General features: G+C 45.2%; 1 long non-coding RNA gene across 2 annotated transcripts; it reads left to right on the top strand.

The window, feature by feature from the left end:
• The first annotated feature begins 3,357 nt into the window (after window positions 1-3,357).
• On the top strand, window positions 3,358-19,402 carry LOC119250718 (uncharacterized). Of its 2 annotated transcripts, none has more exons than XR_005126403.2 (4): window positions 3,358-3,561; window positions 10,940-11,125; window positions 18,308-18,580; window positions 18,907-19,402. It is a non-coding gene; the product is annotated as an uncharacterized LOC119250718 (long non-coding RNA). The 2 variants fall into 2 exon arrangements; XR_005126402.2 differs by having other exon boundaries at window positions 18,294-18,580.
• Window positions 19,403-19,844: the final 442 nt, after the last annotated feature.

Genomic DNA, 19,844 nt, shown 5'->3' with positions numbered 1-19,844 from the left:
ACAATGTTCAGAATCACAAAACTATTTGCACAAAGTGAGGACCAAGTAAGGTAAGTAGGAGCCCCAGTCCAGGCCCACTGCTCTCCCTGGGACAATCCAGCCCTCCCAGCCACCTGCCAGTGTCCAGAGAGTCAGGGTTGTCCTAGGTTGCCCACGGCCAAAGTGGCTGAGCTTACCCTGGATGTGAGGGTGAGACTGCAGAAGAGGAGAGTCACAAGGAACTCACGCCTGAGCCAGCCAGTGTGGACAAAGAGCGCACACTGCCTGGATTTTGTGTTAGGAAAGTGTCAGTCTGTCCCCCACTGTCACCTGCTCCTGGGGTCCTGCAGGGAAACAGTGACAAGAGCTGCTTCTTAGACATGGGTTGGCAGGTATAGGTCCCCAACTCACTTAATACTGTCACCAAGGCACTTTCAGAAGAAACAAATAAGGCACCTCTCACCATTTTAACCACTGGAAGACACCTCAGCTGAGGTCCGCATTGTTTTGCGGATCAGGCCCTGCTGTCCCTTTGTCCCAATGCAGACCAAGTGACCCTCATCCCTAGTTCCTTTGCACACGTGGAGACTCCCAGCAACATCAGGAATTCCACACTTATCACTGATCAGGGCTGAGGACTGACACCCTGGGAGGTGTGACAAAGTCATCAGGCTAGATCTGGAAAAAAATTACTTTTTGGTTTCCAATTCAATTTTAAAAATGTAGGGTCAGGCCTCCCTGGTGGTGCAAGGGGTTAAGTGTCAGCACTATGATGTAATCCATAGCTACTATATCAGGAATTTGATCCCCGGCGAGGGAGGTAACCCACACAGCAGAGCAGACCTCTCCTCTTCCCCACTGCTCTCCTCAGCAGTGTATTTCTGTCAGTCACCTATTATGCTCCCTGCTCTCTCTGCTGAATCCTCTCAGTCCTCCACCACTGGCCTGTACCCCAGTTCTTGCATGCACAAATAAATAAGAATTAAAAAAATAAAAATGTAAGCTCTTTGCCAATTGGTAGGAGACAGTGTCTGCAAGTGGATATTGGAATCAATCAACCCTGTGTGTATACACAATTATCCCCCATATATATCCTTGTTTATTCCTTTCTGTAATTTCAGAAAAAGAAAAGAGAGTCATTAATGTATCTTCAAATTTCTGAAGATTACAAACTATAGGGTCTGCCCTGGTGACACCGGGGTTAAGTCTCAGCACTATAAAGCTATCCACAGCCACTGCAGAAGGAGTTTGACCATGGCCAGGGAGCTGACCCACATGGCTCATGGGGGAAGGGCAGCTGCCCTCAGCAGTGTATTTCAGTGGATCTGCCTGTACTGCTTCCCACTCTGTCTCTGGTGAATTTCTCTCACTCCCTGTAAAGCTAGCTTACATCCCAGTTCTTTTAGCATAAATAAATAAAATAAATCTTTTAAAAATATTATAAAATATATCTTAGCACAAAGGATAAATAAAATATAATTTTTATAACAAAATAAACTCCAAAATCCTGCTAGCTCTCTCTTTTGTTAAATCATATTTTAGAGTGTTTTTAGGGAAAAAGAAATCACCAGAAATGTTCTATAGCCATCACACACTTGAACATAACCTGATTCAAGTAAGTTAGTAACAGGTCATCTGTCACTTTGAGTGTTTCTGTGTCATCCTTATTTGTGGGTGATTTGTGTCACATGTGGTAATATCCCCTATTCCTATGGGGTGATCACAAGATTTCCATGGAACCGGGGCAGGTGGTTGATGTCAGTGAAGAAGGGGACACATATTCTAGGTTTGCTGTTGGTGCTGTATCTGTTGTGTGCATCTGGGTAAATAGCACATTAAACAAGATGTCACTGATGGCTGAGAGTCATTGGGAAAGTTGAGGAAACGAGAGTAATTAGAAGATGTGAGCTGGCCTTCCTGGGTTAAGGGAAGACTCACTGTTGAAACACCTGTGTGCAAGGGTCCTGGTTATTATATAAACGTTAAATTTCAGAATGACCAAATGACTCCATTAACTGGGAGAAGAAACATCAGGCCACACTATCATAATCTTCTTCTCCGAGTAAGCAAAAATGTTTGGCTGCCATTACAAGTATAACCCCTGCCTCTCACGACAATTCATCACCTAAGTGTGTCGCTTCACATGATTAACACATGATTTCAATTTTGTCTGGTATCTAAAATTTAAATCAGTCATGCTATGTTCATTTTATATCTTGACTCTTTCACTCAACAACATGCAGGCAAGGTGACCCACATATTGGATTTGACTAGATTCTCTGTATTTTCATTGTTGTATAGTATTCCAGTGAATGCAAAGTAACTTCTCCCTTCTGTTCTGCATGCACAGTATATTATTTCATAAAATTTTATATCCATGCTGGAATAACACTATATTTGCAATTTTATATTGATTCTCTTCCATTTAATGTTATAATATAAGTGTTTTCCATTGATAACTATTCAGAATGAGGGTCCCTAATTGCTATATTTATTGTCACATATTTGACTCTTTCCTGGAGTTCTGATGAAGATTGTTTCCATATTTGTTAGTACAAGAAAGTGCTGGTTAGCATTTTTACGGATATACATTTTTATTTGTGTTCACAGAATTTCCTGAGGTCATTTCTCAAAAAACTTTACTATTTTTTAATGCAGATGCATATATATAATATTCCAAATTCTAATAGCTGAGGTCAAAGTTCCCCAGAGAAGGGCGATACATTTATTTTTTTTCTGAATGAGTGAGAACCCCTATTTCAGCGGGTTCTTGCCTCCACGTCATTCTGTCTCCCCATCTTGAAGGCTGTGATGTCACACACTCCCTCTTCCTGCACCCCCTCTGCACAGGCCTCCCCCCTCCATGACTCTCCGTGGTATGTCTCTCCTTTGCGGGGGCTGACCCACCCCTCAGCCCATGCTCCATTCCCCCTTGGCCCCCTGTCCCAGGCCTGGAGCCTCAGCCCCCCATTATCCCGCCTGGGCGGCACCGCCCCCCCCAGCCACCAGGCAGGGCGCGCTGTGTCCATGCCCCTGGTTCCCCCGCGAGCCTGTCCATCCTCGGCCTCGCCCCGCCCACTGCGTGTTGCGGTCAGGTCCCTGGGCGCTGACACAGAGCAGAAGTGGCAGAGAAGCAGGGCCAGGAGTGCCTGCATTGTTGAGCAGCCCACAGGCCAAGGAGGGAGCAGCCCCGGGGGGCAGCGCGCCAGCTGGGGGCGGGGCGGGGAGAGGCAGGGAATAATGGGGGGCGGGACACCCCCCCCTCCCTGTGGGGGGCAGCGGGTTCGTGCCTTTGCGGTGGAGGGTGAACAATCCTCGCGTGTTTTCAGTCACGGAGGCACGACTTGCTGTGGAGTCGCGTGGAAATTCTACGTTAACGGCGTCGTCGGAGATGCGGGGTGTTCGCCTCCTTTTAGTTGGGTTTTCTGAGCTTCAGCGCAGCAGGAGGGCGGGGGCGCCCCGTGAGCACCAGGGTTTCTCCCGCTGCTGGGTTCTCCTTGGCACTCGCTGCTCCAGACTCAGGGTGAAGCTCTTGCCTGCGGGAGCCCAGTTTCTTCAGGAACCACCCGGAGCAAGAGGGAGGTGAGGACAAGTCGCTGCAGGTGGCTGATGCAGGGGGGACAGTCAAGGGAACCGGGGTGGGGCTGTCTGGGGGTGGAGAGCTCTGTGTGGGTCATTTGGGTCCTGGAGGATCATGGGGGTCAGGTCGTTCCTGAATGTGACCCTGTGGGTGGCCAGCACCCCTGACGGAAAGTGCGTCCCCCGTGTTTGCTCCCAGCGCCTCCCTGCTGCACTGGAAAACCCTGGGGTGGGTTTGCCGGGCTCCCCGCTGTGTTACACTGATTTATGTGTTTTATTTCTGTGAACTTAGATATAAATTGGGGAATTATAAGTTTACATGTTGTAAACTTTTACATATAACTTTACATATAAGTTCACATGTTGTAGACTTCTCTGGGGCTGACACTGCCTCCCCACCTCAGGTCCATCATGCAGCAGGGCAGAGTCGTGTCCCAGTCTCCTGGGGGCACAGGTTCTGACCAAGAGGTTTGCTGGCACCTGGTGCTCTGCATTTCTCACAAGGGGTCTTAGATGCTGCCTCTGATGGTCTTGGGCCTGCATGTGAGGGCTGCAGCGCCACTTCCCTGTTGTGCAATCATTCAGAGCCTGGCAGAGGGACCTTGGACCCCTGGACACTGCCTCAGGAGGAGACTTTACACTCTCCCTTGAAGAGAATCCAGGCTTCTCTGACTCTTGAGTGACCAGGAGCCACACAGCCTGCAACACACTGGCTACAGTGTTTGGTTTTTTAAAATGGGTTATTGTTAACCGACTCCATGCAGTGAAAGCAGTGGCTCTCTCTGCGTCACTAAAGGTCACACCCAAGAACTTTTCAGCAGGGTCTGCTGGGCGCTGTCACTAACAGGGAAGGAAACTTTCTCAATGGGGAGCATCTTCAACACTGAAGGGTTCTTTTCTAAGTTCTAGGGATCTTTTCTCTATAGATGGTGATAAAAGGATCCCTCCTATTTCAGGGATTGAGTAAACCACAGTGACTCATGAGAACTGGATATTTTGGAGATAATCCCCTTTATGTGTCCTTTTTAAAGATTTTTTAAAGATATATATATATTTATTTATGCAGGCACTGGGGTAGAGTCAGAAGCGTGAGAGGGTGAGATAATTCACCAGAGCCAGAGCGGGAAACAGAACATGCAGACTGACGAAGTACACTGCTGAGGGGTGCAGCGGCCGTGGCAGGAGAGTTCTTTTGCACCATGTGGGTCCCTCACCAGTGGCCGGGGATCAAACTGGCTCTGCAGAGGCTGCGGGCAGCTTCACAGCCTAGTGCTCAACTGCTGTGCCACTAGGGGTGGCCCTATTTTAACGCTTCTAAAAAAAATTTCATAGAAATACTGGGGTGCAGGCTAGATGTGAGGGAGGTTGAGATGATTCACCAGAGGCAGAGTAGGGAGCACAACAGGAGGATCTTCTGAGATACACTGCTGAGGGGAGCAGCGGGTGACAGGAGAGGTCTGCTGCACCTAGTGGGTCAACTCCCAGCGGAGGATTGAACTCTAGCCGTCATGGTGACAGCACTGGGATTTCACCCCTAGCCCACTGGCGGGGGCTGGGGGGGACGCTGCACTTTACTTTTAAATGTGTTGCCACTTCCTCTGTTACGCTTGCTTTGGAGAGAAGTTGAATTTCTCTAGAAAGCAGAAAGGAATCAGCCTTTATTGAGCATCTGATGGAGATTATCTGAACCTGTGTAACAAGTTCAGTGCTTTCGTTGCACGATCTCTGTTAATGACGCTATAGAGATATTATTCCTACACTGTAGTTGTGGACCCTGTGGTCCAAAAGGGATCAGTAACTTCTCTGAGATCAAAAAATAAACACAAGGGCCAGATATTTTTGGACTCCCGAATTTTTGTATTTTGTCCTGAACCAGAGATTTTAAAATGAAGGCAAATTGTAACCCTCTTGGAGGCCGGGGGAGGGAAGCAATTTGTGTCCATCCTCAGAAAAGGTCTGTGGGTGCTGGGCGTCCTCCTCCATAAGGAAGGAGCTTGGGCTAAAAGGAGACAGAACAAAACTTTCAAGTATCATTTTAGATGTGAGGATGCTGTCATTAATATTGATCATGAATTACTTAAAAGTTTTAGAATGGCTCTCATTCCAATCATGATTGCTAGTCATAAGAGACTGCAATTAAAAACAGCCCTTTCGGTGGGCCTCCTGGTGGTGCAGCAGTTTTGCACTGGGCTGCGAAGCTGCCCGCAGCCTCTGCAGCACCGGTTCCATCCCTGGCCACAGGCAAGGGTCCCACAGGGCTCGCAGACCTCTCCTGCCATGCCCGCTGCTCCCCTCAGCAGTGTCCTTCATCAGTCTGCCTGTTCTGTCCCCTGCTCTGGCTCTGGTGAATTCTCTCACCCTCCCGCACTTCTGACTGTACCCAGTGCTTGTATAAATAAATAAATCTTAAAAAAATAGCCCTTTCGGGCCTCCCTGATGGCACAGCAGGTTGAGCGCAATGCTGTGAATTTGTCCACAGCCTCTGAATTGTGGGTTCAATTCCAGCCGGCCAGGGAGATTCCCACATGGCAAGGCAGACCTCTCCTATCTCGCTGCTACTCCCCCACAACAGTGTATTTATGTCCGTCTGCCTGTTCTGCACCCCACTCGGTCTCTGGTGAATCTCCTCACCCTGCAGTGCCTCTGGCCTGCACCCCAGCTCTTGCATAAAATAAATCAATCTTTTAAAAAAAGCCTTTTCTCTAACTGTTTCTCTAACACAGCAGGCATAATTGCTGCACCTACCAGAGAAAGTTCCTGGAGATCTATTCTAGATCTGGTGAGGAGGGGATCCCTCTGCAGTGCCTGCAGTATTGTTCAGGATGACACACCCCTTTCAGAGCATTTATTTATGTTGTTATAGGGTCTCCCCTGTCCTTAAAGACCATCACCTTTTGCCTTCCTTCCTTACATCCTTGTTCATTTTTGTCTAGTTACTGATTTCTCCACCAGGGGTGGTCTCCATATTGCTCCCACAACCATAGCAGCTGTGACCATCACCTCAATCCCTTATGCTCTTCCCTCCCCTCTGTTGAGCCCCCTCCCTCCCGCTCCCTGCTGGATGCCTCAGCTCTTGGTCAGCCTGCTAGGGTTGTCTTTTTCTTTACATTTTGTTCAGTTTCTCTGTATTTCACATCTGATATTTATTCTCCTGATTTATTGTGGCCAGCATAATCCCTTCCAGCTCCATCCATATCACCAACAGTGGCATGAATTTGTCTCTTCATTGTTGAGTAATATTGTCTTGTGTATCTACACCACACCATTTTGACCCATTCATCTGTCTTGTGCCATTTGAGTTGTTTCTATGTGATGGCTATTGAAAATAGTGCTGCAGTAAACAAAGGAGTTCATGTTTCCTGTGTTTTTTTTTTTTTGTCCCTTTGGTAGATTCCTGGGAGTGGACTCACTGGATCATGTGTAGACACATTTTCAGTGTTCTGAGGAACCTCCACACAGCCATCCATAGTGGCTATACCAGTTTGCCTTCCCACCAGCAGGGTAGAAGGCTCCCTTTTCTCCACTGCTCCTCCAGCATTTGTTGTTTCCAGGTTGTTGTTGTTGGTGGTGTTTTTTTTTTTTTTAATGTGGAGCATTCTTATTGGAGTGAGGTGGCATCTCTGTGGTTTTGATTTGCATTTCCTTGATACTAGTGATGCTAAACCTTTTTTCTGTGCCTGTTGGCCATTTGCATTTCTTCTTTGTAGAAGAGTCCTTTTACTTCTGCTCATTTTTTGTACTGGATTTTTTTTTTTTGAGTTGTGTAAGCTCATTGTCGATCTTTGATATCAGTCCCTCATCTGCCATATGGTTTGTAAATATTTTCTCCCATTCAGCGGGGTGTCTCTTTGTTTTGATCATTGTCTCTTGCTGTTCTGAAGATTTTTATGTTTATGGAGCCCCAACTGTTTACATTCTCCTTTGTTTTCTTTGATTCTGGAGAAGAATCCTCAAAGACGTTCCTGAGGATTGTGTCATGGAGTGTTGGACTGTGTTCCCTTCTGTGTATTCCATGGTGCCAGGTTTTACATGTAAGTCTTTCATCCACTTGAGTTGGTTTGTGTATAGTGTGAGGTAGTGGTCTAGTTCCATTCTTTTTCATGTTGCAATCTAGTTTCCCCAGCACCATTTATGGAAGTGGCAATGTTTTTCCAATGTATATTCTTTGCTCCTGTGTCATAGGTTAGTTCCTCATTGTTCTCTATGTCTTTTTCTGTTCCAAAAAATTTTTCATTTCAATAGCTTTGTAATATTGTTTTATGTCTGGGAGTGTAATACCTCCTTTCTATACCCCTTTTAGTCAGAACTATTGCTACTAGAGGTTTTTGTGATCCCATGTTAATTTGAACAATTTTGGTTCCATTTCATTGAAGAAGACCACTGTAATTTGTATTGGAATTGCATTGAATCTCTAAATTGCATACAAATGGGAAGTCCCACCTAGGTTTGTTATGTTTTCCCAATTGTGGAATATTCACAAAACAGAGTGTTAATAAAAAAGTAGATGTTATTTTCTATAATTTCTAAAAAGTTGTTATTTTCTATAAATTCTAAAACATGCTCAGTGAAATCAGCCAGAAAGAAAAAGAAAAATACCGGATGGTCTCACTCATAGCAGGAATCTAGAAAACTTAAATAAGGGACCAGGAAAATGAATAACTATAAGAAAGTGAAAATCAAAATCAACAAAAAACTATGAACCAGAGACACTTTTTTGGGGGTGGGGAGGCGGGAGGGGAGGGAATGGGGTCAGAATGTGGGGGTTGTGATTGTATGGGGAATATAAAAATAAAATTTATTATTTAAAAAAATAAATAAATAAATAATCTTTAAAAAATAAAACATTACATGAATGTGAAAAAAAGAAGATATATACCAGAATAATGCTTATTCAAAATAAAGTGTATGTATGAACATATGCGTACTCATATAATAAAATAAGTTTTATGTAAAAAAAATAAATTCTAAAGCAGACAAAGTAGGTCTGTTCTCTAGAGATGAAGAAAGAATGTTTCAGATTGAATGGCAAAGGCATTTTATATAATAGATGACAAGTTTCTGATCATATAATATTAGGATATTCTTCCACTTTTCTGCTGATGGAACTGTAAGTAAGTTCGTTCTTTTCTCGTCTGCTTTATGTGCCACCAGAGAAAATGTTGCACTCAAGTGACATAATTGCAGGATAGTGCCAGTGTGCTTTATAAAGGAATCAAAGAGAGGAATTAATTCAGGAAATTCAAAACATGCAACTGGAAAACAGGAAATTGATAATGAAGTTAGATCCACATCTCTGGTCACCTGTGTCTGTGAAATCCACGATCCTTGATTGCGGGCTGGTCACCAGCCACTGGACAAGGCAGGGCCAGACCCACTCATCCGTGGACTGTCCTTTATGAAGCTGGGCCTGGGGTCTGAATTTGTACCTGGCAAGCAAGGGCATGTTGCTGCTGAACTGGGCAGGCTGGTTCACTTCATCCTTTCTTTGCCTCCTGGGGAGAGAAAAGAGAGGAACCAGATGTTTCCCGAGGGCTGTCTACAATCCTTCCCTCGGTCCTCGCTCCCTCACAAAAGACAACCTGTTGTGTCATGTCATTTATTTACAGCCTCAAAAAGCTCTTCAGTGGCTCCCCTGTCCACACTCAGGTTAAAGTCCAAGCTGCCAGACAAGCTTGCGAGAGTCTTGCCATCGCTCCTGCTGTCTAAGGCCTGCAGCCCCACTCTGACAACCTCCTGTGTCAGGTGCCCCTTCTAGGGAAAACTCTGTCATCTCAAGCTCCTTGTCACAACTCTTGCAGCATCTGTTGAAGTTCCCTGTGCCCTGATTCCTCCTGAGGGTGGTCTGAGCTGTAGGCTAAGCTCAGCTCGTGTCCTTGGCATCTAGCTGACAGTGGGTGCTTGGCAACAACAGGTGAAGGGGTCGTGTGTACCTCTTGAGTCGAGGGGATACTGAAAACTGAGGCTCAGGTAAAGGAGGAAAAACCTATATCCCCCACCCCGGGCCTACCTGAGACTAGAACCTTCTATTTTGCCAGAGATTGTCTTCTTGGCGCTCTTGCCAGTCAGTTCCTCTCTGTCCTTACTCAATGCAGGTGGAAGTGCAGCCCGGGGGGGAAAGTGTTGGTGCAGCCCTTCCCAGCTCTCTCTCAACTGTCAGGGTCCTCGATGCCAGGAATGACCCTGCCAGGCGGGCACTAATCCCTCATGGACAGAGGGGAGGGTGCAGTTGTCGCATCCCCAGGGCGGGGCTTCCAGCCACAGGGAGGACAAAGGTGCTCACAAAGTCTGTGCAGCTTCCATCCAAGGCAGTGACCAGCTCCAGTGGGACCCGGGGTGTGGTGGACACAGCTGCAGGTTGAGGCTACTGGGTGGACCACGTTGCATTTTTACCTTCTTCCATTGTATCCTCTGCTCCGAGCACTCATAGCACAGCAGTGATCAGACCATCCCATGCCCATGGGTCTCCTGGGGATCCCCTCACAGTATGGGTTCTGACCCAGTGGGGTGCTCAGGAATGAATCCGGACCTCTGTGCCCAAAATGCAACCTGCCAGAGCCTGGTGGTTTTCCACATCCAGCCCTCCCTCCCCTGCGTCCTCGCGACCGTCCCCCGTCCTCCACCCCCGCTCTGCCTTCAGCTACCCACAGGGAGATGCTCCTCACCCTCCCCCTGGGCTCACCTTCTGCCCAGATGAAAGCTCAGTGGGTGCTGTCTCACTGGGTTCTGCAGGACCAGGTTCATCCCCTCCCCCGCTCCAGATCCACAGCCCAGACAGCGACTTCCCTCCAAGTCTTGGGGGAGCCCTGAAAGGGAATGACGACACTCACTCACAGTGGCGACACCTGCACAGAGTCCTGCTGCATCAAGGCGGTGTGGACGTTCCAAGTGAAGTGGAGACAAGTAGCCCACGTTTCCTCCACAGATGGTGATGGTCTCAACACTCTAAGATCCATGAGGAAGGCTCAATTGTCCTTGGGTGGAGATGTGGGTGAGGATGTCCATTTTATGGCATCTGTACGCAGTTCCACTTCACTTCAATTTTGCGCAGATGGTTTGAGCTTTAGACTAGAACATTCATTGCCATTGTTGAAAATCTCCATGTCAAATACAATACAGGGCATGGACAGACATTCCCTGAGGCATTGCCAGTGTCTTTGTGATGTTCTTTTGATGTCAGCTGACTTCAGTTTGTTTAGAGTTAAATATTTTCAGGTAAAGATACAATTCCTTTTTAAAAAGGGACTTTAGATATTGTTGGTGTGCTTATGGTCCCTTGACATGGCTCTGCTCATTTGCAGAGTTTTTTTTTTTTTTTTTCCCTTCCTCATTTCCTTATTGGTGTCTTAGAACCCAAATTATTGATAGTGTTCTGGCCTTGTAGGGTGGCAAGCCTGCCTGGAAGTCAACCCACGGCTACACTTCAGCATAGTGGATCTCTCTGTTCTGCTGCCACTGTCGTTGTTGTTGACTGTGGACCCTCCGCTGCCCTCAGGAACTGAGCTCTAGGGGGAGACAGAAAATGACAGGGTGCTTTCTGACAGGACACCGGAATGGCTTTCAACGTGGGGTGAGTTCATTGGGAAAACAGGAATTTCATTCTATTCTGTCCTATTTATCTGGTTTGTGTTTTGGTAAAGGCAATGAACAAATCAGAGCAAGGATCTTCCCGTCATTTCAAATTTTGTGTTATGAAATGTAGTAGCTCCACTCACCATTTTGCCTTTTTTCCTTTTTCCTTTCTACTGGCATGTACGTGCACAACTTTCACAACTCTTGCTTTGAAAGAGTGTCTTATTTCACTTTTTTTTTAAAACCAAATCAAATCAATATGAAGCTTCTGGGTGAAACAGAATAAACTTAAAATTTTAGAAATTAAACTAAAACAAATGGCAAAATGTGTTTATTGGTATTAACAGATGAGCAGGAGTCTAGGTTCAGGCCAGAAACACAAACCCCTTCACTTAAATACTTGAGGTGAGCTTGACTCTCTCTCTACATGAAGCAACTCTGCCCATGCCTGCCTGACTAGCAGGAAGGCCGCATTTTCATCCTTATGAAAAGTTCTTGTATGACCACAATGGAATGATTTACTGTAATCGTCATGTTACTGGTTCCTTTCCCCCTGCCAAGGATCGGGGATGTGAGTGCACTGATGATGTGTTCATCCTAAGAGAGAGCTGTGTACCTTCTAGAAAACTTGAAGGGTAGATTAAAATCGAAGTGATCAAGGGTTGAGATCTGTGAGCACATTGCCTCTATTCTCTTACACATTTTATGCCTTAAGGTCATACTGATCACTTAGGAAATTGTCAGGGTTTTGGAAGATCTGTGCTGCAAGTGGGATGCAGAACAAATACATGCTAACTTATGCCATGGAATATTATCTAGCAAGGAAAAGGAATTAAGTACTGGTCCATACATTGTACAGCATGCATGAACCTTGAACATAGAATAAGTAAAAGCAGCCAGTCACAAATAATACCTATTGTGTGACTGCATTTACATGAATTGTCTGTAGTAGACAAATAAATCCACACATATGGAAAACAGATGGGCAATTTTCCTGTACTAGAGAGGGAGGAACACAGGGAGGATTTGCTAATGGGTTAAGTTTCATGACTTCAAAAGTTCATGACTATGTCCTAACATTAAGTTGTGGTAACAGTTCTACAACTATGAGTTTCTAAAACCCACTGAATTGTACACTTTAAGAAGGGGAATTTTTGGTCTATGAATATAAGTGTACTAGTTGATATTTAAATTAAAGGAAGAGGGCCTCCCTGGTGGCTCATTGGTTGAGTGCTATTTTTCGAAGCTGTCCGCAGCCTGCCTGTTCAATCCCCAGCTGCTCCCTGGCCACCGGAGGAGGTTCCCACATGGCACACAAACTTCTCCTGCAGTCCGCTGCTCCCCTCAGCAGTGTACTTTAGTCCTACTGCCTGTTCTGCTCCCCACTCTGGCTCTGGTGAATTCTCTCACCCTCCCCGCACTTCTGACTGTGCCCAGTGCTTGAATGAATGAATGAATGAATGAATGAATGAATAAATAAATAAATAAATAAATAAATATTTTAGAAAATAAATTAATTAATTTTGAGGAGGACCTCCCTGGTGGCACAGTCAGTTGAGTCCTGCACTGTGAAACTGTTTTCAACCTCTGCTGTGCGGGTTCACTCCTGGCTTGCTGGCAAGGGTCCCTCATGTCTCAGCTGACCTCACCTGTCTCCCTGATTCTCCCCTCAGCATTGAATTTTGTCAGTCTGCCTGTTCTGTTCCCCGCTCTGTCTCTGGTGAATCCTCTCAGCCTCCTGTGCATCTGCCCTGTACCCCAGCTCTTGTATAAATGAAAAAAAAAATCTTAAAAAAAATAAAATAAATGAAGAGATTGCTTCTTTGGGCATTTAAATTCAATTTTAAAAACCCTGTAAGGGGACCTCCCTGGTAGCACAAGGGGTTAGATGCAACCTATGAAGCTGTCTGCAGCCACTGCAGCCCAGGTTCAATCCCCGCCAGGGAGATACCCACATGGTGCAACAGACCTCTCCTGTCTCACACAGAACTGCTTCCCTCAGTGGTGTATTTCAGTCAATCCACCTGTTCTGTTTCTCACTCTGTCTTTTGTGGATCCACTCACCGTCCAGAATCCCTACATCGCTGGCCTGTACCCCAGCTCTTGTATGCATAAATAAATAAATATTTTTTTTTAAAAAAACAAAACCTCTAAGACCACAAACAATACTGACTTGAGGTCAGAACCTGTCCTGGTAGACAATTTCTGTCCTCTTGGTGATATTTATGCTTGCTGTATGCATCTAAGGGGCAGATTTCTCTTTACCCTCCCTGGACTCTAATATGTACAAGGCAAGGCCATGTCTTCCAGGTTTTATCTCCTGTACTGAGCACCTGCTGTGCTGGGCTTGCAGAAAGAATCATACATCTTTGTTAAGTGCATTATGTCCCATTCACTCATCCCATCTATACTGATCAGTATCAATCTAACACCTGTATCGTGCAAGAGAGAAAAACAGACCCCAGTGTACAAGGCAGAGATAGTTTGAAATCCAAAGTGCTCTCTTTGGTGAACCTCATATAAAAGCATCAGGAGTGAGTGATAGATGAATTTACAGGGACCCTTGATTCCTGGATTTGCACTACCCCACTCAAGCCTATACTACTTGTATTAGCCCTTTACAGAAATAACTGGCACTTTTTAAATTGTTCTAAATGTACATATAAAGGCTATTTCTCTGCCCTATGCACCAAAGCAAACTTGTCTTCCTCGGCATCAAATGCTGCATGTCTGTCCTCTCTGAAAACAATTTTAACATCAGTAGGAAAACCTTTAACTCTCTGGCTCTGGGTTTTACTTTCCTAACAATTAAGCTGTCATTTCATACTGTCCACAGTCTTCCACTTCTTTCATTTTTGGAGCATATCAAGCGGGGATAAATTATAAATTTGACACTCAAGATACCACCTGAAATCATTATTCAATTTTATCAGTGTCCAGAATGTAAACAAACAGGGCAGATTTGTTCTTCAATAAAATCAGTGTTATGCAATGGAAGGCTGTGATTTCTTAGTATAATAAAACTGTAAGCAGGGTGACCATGTGGTGTCAGTAACAGAACATAATGCAGACACAAAAAGGTGAGAGTCTCAATGGGTGGGTCTAGACCTAGAGAGCACAGATGTTTTGGTGGAGGGACATTCATTATCTTCTGAGTGTTGGTGTCCTGAGTCCACCTGGCACAGGCTCTCCTTGGAAGTATAAAGTTGCCTATCAAAGCCTTCTTCTGGATGTTTCACCTGCAGCCCAGCTTCCCATTCCTCACCCCCATTCTAATTCAGACCCCATTTCTGTGTCCCACTTTGCCCAAGGCAATCCTGGGAAATGATTCAATTCCTTCAGGAAACACATCATATTGTAGAAGAGATGAGATCTATTACCTTGAATCTGTAGGTGACAGTGGGTGCCAGCACTTGATGTTAATGGAATTTTGAGGGCACAGCTGGAAAAGGAAGTGTGCTAATTAGCCCTGACTTAATGGCTGCTGGACTGGGTAGTGTTATATAATCACCATCTCTGGTGCAGTCCTCATTTAAAGCTGAATGCATTTTAAGCACGTAGGGCACCTTGCACATCCCAAAAGAGCCACACCAGGGCATGTAGATTTGAGACAACATTGCTCTTCAGGCCATACTTTTGCCCTTCAAAGACTGCAAGTATACTACCACCCAAGGCTTGCCCCTGCTGGTCCGCCTGCTTGTCTTTCCTTGCTTTCAGAGAGGCTTTCCCTGAAGTCTTGATTTAAGACAATACATCCTTTCTTCTTCCTTGCTTATTTCTTCTCCATAGTGTTAATTGTCAAGCTGTCCAACACACAGCCAGCTTAGTGATGTTGATGATGTGTCATCTTTTTCATTTTTATTATAGAAGCACCATTGGTTTACATTTTTGTTAGTGTTTTTGGAGTATAGAATTTCCCACCTCAGGTGCAAAAACCTATACTTGTTTGCTTAGTAGAGATGAGTGGACTTCCTCTCCCAAGTGGAGTTTTTTTTTAAAGGAATAGAGGAATCAAATGAAAGAATTCTCAGTGGCCATATGGAAGAGATAATGTGGTATATATGCATATACACACAATGGAATACTACTCTGCAATCAAGAAAGATGAGTTCACACCATTTATGGCAACATTAATGGAACCGGAAGCTATTATGCCAAGCAAAATAAGCCAGAAAGGCAAAGATAAATACTGGATGATGTTACTTTTCTGTGGAATATCATGAAACCAAACAAAGTTTGTCAAAGACAAAGTTTAGAGTCAATCCTTGATGATGTGTCTTCTTACCTAGGACACCAGCACCTTGAGGGCAGGGGACAGCAGAGTCCTTGTACAACTAGTAGGCTGGGTTAACAGTTTAACCAATCAACTCAATGCCTTCCAGGGATGGATCATATTGCGCAGATTGTTGGACCTGTAGGAATGTTCTGACAGGTATATGACTCCAACCCCCAATTTAAAAAACAATAGCAATTCCATATTTGATTTTACAAAGTCGAGTCAGTCAGAGTTACCTGTGTGGGGGAAGATGCAAGGACCAAATATTACTGGAATCTCTTATTTTGACAAGTGCCCTCATAGACATGCCCGTCCCTCAGGTCATTAGCTCATGTTCCTTCGTCTAGCAACTTATAAACACGATAGGACTGTGGACTTTCTGGACATTTTCTTTGCTTCTCACCAGAGGAACTCTTCAAAGCAAACAAAGTTATTGTCTTGCTGACTTTATTGCCCAGGCAACCTTGCCAGTATGGAAAGCACATTTATAGCAGAACAAACCATAGAATTATTTCCTTCTTTTTGAGTCTACAGCACCTTTTAAAAAATCTCTTTCTTTAAGCATGTGTCATACAGTGTAATACAGTTACATTCTATTGTCATCATCTGTGTCACATTCTGAGATACCTGAATTTGCAAAATGATTCTTTAAAATTTAGGTAGACCAAGGGTTATTCTTAGTGCTGTGAGTTCTATGGGTTTTGACAAATGCATGTTGTTAAATGCAGCTATCTTCATAGTATTTTCCCAATAAGTTACTTGTCTTAACCTCATTTTAATAAACTTTTAATAAAGTGCAAAGGCCTGTTTATTATTTCATAGGTGATGCTTCTAGTGTTTTATCTAAAACATTATTAGCAAATCCAAAGTCACATCTATTTGTATTATTATGTCTTATTCGAGAAGTTTTATAGTATTACATTTTACTTTCATGTTTATGATGCAATTTGTGTTTGTTCATTTTTAATAAGGTTTAGGTCTGTATCTAGGTCCATTTTATTAGTTTTGTTGGCTTTCTGTGTATAGGTCTCCTGCAAAGTTTGTTAGATTTATGCTTAGGTATTTATTTTTTCTTTCTTTTTTTTCAGTTTTTATTTATTTGTTTCTAAATATTTATTTATTTATTTATTTGTTTGTTTGTTTATTTATTTATACAAGCACTGGGTACAGTCAGAATCATGGGAGGGTGTGAGAATTCACCAGAAACAGAGCCGGGAACAGAACAGTCAGACTGACGAAGTAAACTGCTGAGGGGAGCAGCGGTCAGCGGGAACGGTCTGTGTGCTATGTGGGAATCTTGTTGGTGGCCAGGGTTCGAACCAGTGCTACAGATGCTGCGGGCAGCTTCACAGCACAGCACTCAACCACTGCGCCACCAGGGGAGGCCCTGCTTAGGTATTTCATTTGGGGTAGTATTTTTATAAAAGATAATGTTTCTTTAATTTTAAATCTCAGTTGTTTGTGTTGCTATGGGGAAACTAGTAAAATTTTGTATATTGACCACATACACTACAACCTTCCTATAGCTGCTAATTATTTCTGAGATTTTTTTAAGCTTTCTAGTGGTTTTCTACCTGGAATACAAAATAGATTGTTTCATATCAATATGTATTCCCTTTATAGCTTTTCTTTACTTTACTTAGCATAATAGTTAGGACAGCCCCACAGTTCTGAATTGGTGTAGTGGCAGAGGACAAAATGGCCTTTTTCTCCATCTGAAGAGGAAATCTATTTGGTGGCTCATCTTTAAGTGTAATGTTAGTTACATGTTTTCTTTTATACATTTTATTAGTTTAAGGAAAAGCCCTTTAAATCCTGGATTTTTTATTTATTTATTTTTTTAAATTTCGAATGTGTGTTGAAATATATTGAGTGTTTTTATGTCTGTTGATATAGTAATATGTTATATTACTTGATATGTAAGTGTTGAACTGGTCTTGTATTACAGGAATGAACCACACTTAGCCATGATGTATATAATTTTTCAATAATTTCAATACAAGTCACTGGATGTGATTTTTTTAAATTCCCTAGTTTTTCAGTTTTATTGTCTTTTTATTGTATTTAGTTGTTTTGGTTTACAAAGTAATTATGATCTCAAAAATGAATTGGGTTACGCCTGAGAGGCAATATGGAGACAGAGTGAAGACACTGGGGTCACCACCACCACACTCACAACACTGTGCAGGACAACATTGATGCCACTGAAAGAGAAATGGGTGACCAGGGCACACACCAGGAGCAGGGACCAATGGCAATAAACCGGGAAAATTTAACTGATCTGCATCTACAGTTATACTGGAGGAGAATTAAATACCCTACAGATGTGGACTCGGGGACACAAGCCACATTGGGGAATTTGGAGACTCAGCCCTTCCCTCAGCGCTGGGCTCAACCCTCTGGGTTGAGAGGGAGGCCAACATTTTGGGAGGCCACATTTTTGAAGACATCATACCAATTCTCTGTAGCTGGGAGTTTTTCTGATGGTAGAAGGTACATAAATACTTCATACCTATAGAAGCACACACAAGTCACACTCATGTAGACTCACATGCACACACTTGCACACAATGCAAGATATGCACATACACCTAAAGAAAATAGTGCAAATACCTAATTCCATACTCAGAGCTAGCTCTGCTTCACACTCCTGTCTCACTGTCTTATCACCACGTGACCCCTCTGACTTTTCTAAAATTTTCTAAATGCTTTCCAATATTTTCTAAATTTTTCACTGCTGATACAAGAATGTTAAAGGAAATTTAGGTCTCTGGTGTCCGATGAGTTGGAAGTGTGGGTGCAGTCATAAATGGGAAGCAAACGTGGTCGGTTTCATCTACAATTTTAATGTGTCCTGGGATAGACATTTTAACTAAATAATCAATTTCAGACTGTCTCCTCCAGGCGGAGAAAGTGCATCCAGATGCCTCCACACACCAGGGCCCAGCAGGCAGAGCGGGTCACCTGGAGGTGCCCCTGCAGTGGGAACCAGTGTAGCCACAGCGGCCGCTCCTCGCACCCTATTGGACCTGCATGGGAAGAGCAGAGCCAGTGAAGCCCAAGCACGGAGGAGGCTCTTTCCTTAGTGACACCCCCCGGGGAGTGCTGCATGGACTCAGAAGCAATAAAGTGCAGATGGAAACCAGGAGGCCCTACCGAGGCACCACTTGCTGGCGGGTGAGCAATTTTCCAACTTAGAATGTCCGTTGTGAAAAGGGGCTCAGTAGAGGGGGACTTCCTACCGTGGATGTCAGTCCCTGACAGCGCCAGTCAGCCTGAAGTGCTCCTGCATCGCCTGCTCCTACCAGGTGCCCAGGGGCCACCAGCAGGGCCCTCATGGGATAGATCCTAAGATGGGGAAGCAAGGCTATGGGGTCCCAGCCTCTGGCCCTGGGGTCTCTGAGGCTCAGCCCACACAGCTCTACTCCCATCCCGGGCCCTACATCTGCTCAGCTGCCACAAGCCCTCCTCTATTCCCCTTCCCCCGCTCTGCTCTCCTCCAGGTGCTTCACCAGTTCTGTTGCCCTCTCGGCCCTTCACCTGCTTTGCTCCTGGGACTGCTGTGCTTGCGGACATCAGAGCTCCACCCCTATGTTCTCATGCTGCTCCTGGCCCCTCTGGCTGGGCACAGCCCCTGACCACTCTCCAGGGCCTCTGCCTCCGCTGGTGTGCTCCTTTCACTATGGCCACTGAGTGGCAGCCTTGGAGCAGGGAAGTGAATTCTAGGGAGGTGCTGTTGATCATCTAATCACCAGCAGGGAGAAATCTTCTCTTGTGTTTTCCTCCAAAGGGTGCACAGAAAAGGCAACATTTTTAAATCCTATTAAGGAGTCCTAGAGCTCTGGCCTTGTAGACTCCGCTGGAATGAAGGGTAGAATGGGAATGGTGTTCATGGCCCACTGTCTCTGCAGGGGCTGGGCTGAACAGGAGGCACTTTCTTGGTGTTATTCGGGTGGTGCTAGAGAGCTGGGGGACTGGGCTGGTGGTCTTCCTAATGCTTTCCTGGCCCCCCTCCAGCTGGGGGCCTAGCAAGGTGGTGCTGGGCCGCAGGGCTTCCTTCTACAGTGGGCCTGGCAGCACGGGCCCTGACCTGGAGGCCATGCTGGGCTTCCAGGCATCCAGCAGCAGGGAACCTGAGCTGGAGACAGCTCTGCACACCAGAGTGCTCCTGCGGGATGCCTGGCCCAGAGGTGGTGGTAGGCTTCTGGGCATCCTGCTTCGGGGACAGTTCCACCTTCAAGGTCTCATGCCCCGATACCTCAGGCTGCCGGTGGTCCTCCAATATTGGGGTGCAGTGGGCCCCATCTGGACTGAGGAGGTTGGGGGAGATGGCGGTGTCAGGCTCCTCCTCGTCAGCCCACTGCCTGGAGAGCAGCATGAGGTAGGTCCCCATCACAGGGTCATGCCTGCCCTCCAAAAGCGCCCTGTCGATGACCTCTTT

This window comes from Talpa occidentalis, unplaced genomic scaffold (assembly GCF_014898055.3).
Source record: "Talpa occidentalis isolate TD23 unplaced genomic scaffold, MPIMG_talOcc4v2.1 talOcc4.18, whole genome shotgun sequence".
In the NCBI taxonomy this organism is placed as follows: domain Eukaryota; kingdom Metazoa; phylum Chordata; class Mammalia; order Eulipotyphla; family Talpidae; genus Talpa; species Talpa occidentalis.
This window is presented reverse-complemented; position numbering and strand designations above follow the sequence as displayed.